Here is a 3,220-nt window from a genome sequence, read left to right on the forward strand (position 1 = left end):
TGGTTGCTTTGTCCACATCACTGTGTCCATCAACTACTATGTCTTTACCAAAGACAAGATCCAAGGGAGACTTTGGTATAAAACCAAAACAAGTCGCAAAAGGAGACCTCTGAGTAGAATAATGTTTCTCATTATTGTAAGCATGATGCACATACCACAAATGCTCATCCAAAAGTTTGAGATGCTTGCTACAATATCCTCAAAGCAACCGTATCAATGTCTTGTTGACCACTTCTCTCTGACCATCTATTTGCAGACAAAATGTCGTGCTTTTCTTTAACTTTATGTCCATTAACTCCCATAGAATTGACCAAAATTTCCTGACAAATTGAGAATCTCGATCGGATACAATAGAAGTGGGTAATCCAAAATGAACCCATACATTTTGAAAGAAAATATTTGCAGTTAGTTCAGTTGTGACCTGTTTATTACATGGTGTCAAAGTACACATCTTACTGAACCTATCCACAACTACATACAAATAATCATTTTCTAGACATTGGCAATCCCCCAACAAAATCCATGGGAACACTTTCCCAAGGATGAGAAGGAATTGGAAGTGGAGTATACAAGTCTAATTTTCTATTACTGGGCTTGCTTGTAGCACACATAGTACATCCTTTGGTATATCTAGAAATTGTCTCATTCATTCGTGGCCAATAGAAAAATCTTTGTAATTTTGTAACTATTTTACTTACACCAAAATGACCTGATACGAGAGAAGTATGTGCTTCTCAAATTATATTAAGTCTTTCAGTTTGTGGAATGCATAAATTTCCGAACTGATATAAGAGTTTGTCCTTTATGAAATAATCCAATTCTTCTAACTACTTGCCATCACTTAAAGTTGCATATACATCCTTAAAATCCCTGTCTTGAGCATATCGTCCAATGTAACTTTCATGAATTACCGAATTATGCTTAAGTACTGTGGATGCATTTATAATTGGTGTTGATAACATGTCTAAAACCTTATTATGTATGCCCTTCTTATATCTGATAACAAGATGAAATTGTTGTAGAAACCCCATCCACTGATAGTGTCTTGATTGTTGCAATTTAGTTTTTGAGTGTAAGTATTGTACTGGTTGATGATGTGTGTGTATGATTGTTTCTTTACCCGTTATGTATTGTTTCCACTTTTTAACACTCTAAACTAATGCATACAATTCTTTATCATATGTAGGATAGTTAACTACCACTGATGTGAATGACTCAGAAACAAAGCATGTAGGCTTTATGTGCTGCATCAACACTGCCCCCATGGCATATTCACTTGCATCTATCTCGATCTCAAAAGGATGTTGAAGATCTGGCAGTGCTATTACTGGCACTGTATTGATCCTTTATTTTAATATGTCGAAGGCTTTCTTATGTTTGCCTCCCCACTGAAATACCTGTTTCACACTTTTCAAAGCATGTAAAGGAGTTGTAATTAACAAAAAGTTAGCAATAAAATTTTTCCAATATTGTGTTGCCCCTAAGAAAATTCTCATTTGTGTAGCAGTATTGGGCTTAGGCCATTTTATAATGACTTCGACCTTAGAGGGATCTATCTTCAATTCACCACCCCCTACAATATAACCCAAATAATTCAAATATGTTCTTCCAAATTCAATTTTTGATAGTTTTACATAGATATTTTCTCTTTTCAAAACATCTAAAACCTGCTTTACATGCTTTACATGTTCATCCCATGTTCTACTGAAAACAAGAATACCATCTAAATAGACTATTACAAAATCATCAATGAATGGTCTAAATACATCATTCATGACTCGCATGAAAGTAGTTGGAGCATTAGTTAAGCCAAAAGGAATAACCATCCATTCATAGAGTCCTTGCTTTGTTTTAAAAGTAGTCTTCCATACATCCTGTTCTACAACTCTGATCTGATGGTATCTGCTTTGCAAGTCCAATTTAGAGAAGTAAACTACATCTTTTAACTGATCTAAAAAATATCAATACGAGGAAGAGGATAACGATTCTTTATTCTAAATTTATTTAATGCTCTAAAATCAATGCACATTCTCCACGAACCGTCTTTATTTTTCACTAACATAATAGGTGATCCACACGGTGATGTGCTTGGCCAAATAAACCCTTCATCGAGCAACTCTGCACCTACTTATTTATGTCTACATTCTCTAGAGTTGATAACCTATACATTCCAATGTTAGGTAGTGGAGCATCTTGCTGCAAATAAATCTCATGTTCTATCTCTCGCTTGGGTGGAAGCCCTTTAGGCTCTTGAAACAGAATATCATAATCGAAAACAACTTTAACTAGATCTGCTTTCTGTTTAGGGTTACAGCCTTGGAAAGCATCAGATTTATCAATATCCTTTTCTTTTACAGTCATAAGTAAAAATTGTTTACTTGAATTTACAATTATTTTCATCTGTCCTGAATTTATGAGACATAAGTTATCTTTGAGTTTATGAGCCCTTACAACATATTCAATTCCATCCTTAGTGAGTTGATACTTATTTTTAGTTTGATAGAAGATAGCATTTATATAGTACAAGTATGGACTTCCTAATACAATTCCACATATGTCCAATGGGACTATGTCTAACTCAACCTCATCTACAAACTTTGACCCAATAACAAAACGAAGTTTACATTGTTTCGTAACTTGTAGCTTAGTTTTATCACACACAAACCTAATGGATGTGGCTTTTTATGAGGTTTTGTTTCTAGAGCCAGCATCTTTACAATTGATTCAGAAAGCAAATTAACTTGTGACCCACTATCAAATAAAGTATCAATTTTAGTATGCTTGGAAATGAATCTAATGTGAGATAACTCATTTCTTTTCCTCTCATCATTATCATTATTAATAGAATTTGAAGTACTAGTAAATGGTTTAGAATCTTTACCTTTTATACATGTAGCTATAATCGTTGTCTCATCACCTGAATCTGATCCTAATTCCTTTTGAATAGTAGCAACATTCTTCCGCTCTTTACTCACAAACTCCTTAGGCTTCAATTCCATATGCAATGACCAGCAATGTGCCTCATCGTGGTCTTCCTTCTAACAATCAGTGCATGAAGGTTTATCTTTCTTCACAGTGTTTTTTTTCTTCTTCTTCCATTTAAGTTTATTCTTGTCTTTATTCTTGCTTTCAATAGGTTTGGATGATTTCCCAACATCATGGGTTACATTTTTCCTCTAGATTCTATATGAGTTGCTTGGACCGATACATCATCTAAGCT

The sequence above is a fragment of the Pinus tabuliformis genome, chromosome 2_2 (genome assembly GCF_031772625.1).
Source record: "Pinus tabuliformis cultivar Carrire ecotype Pingquan chromosome 2_2, CPIR1, whole genome shotgun sequence".
NCBI classification, from domain to species: domain Eukaryota; kingdom Viridiplantae; phylum Streptophyta; class Pinopsida; order Pinales; family Pinaceae; genus Pinus; species Pinus tabuliformis.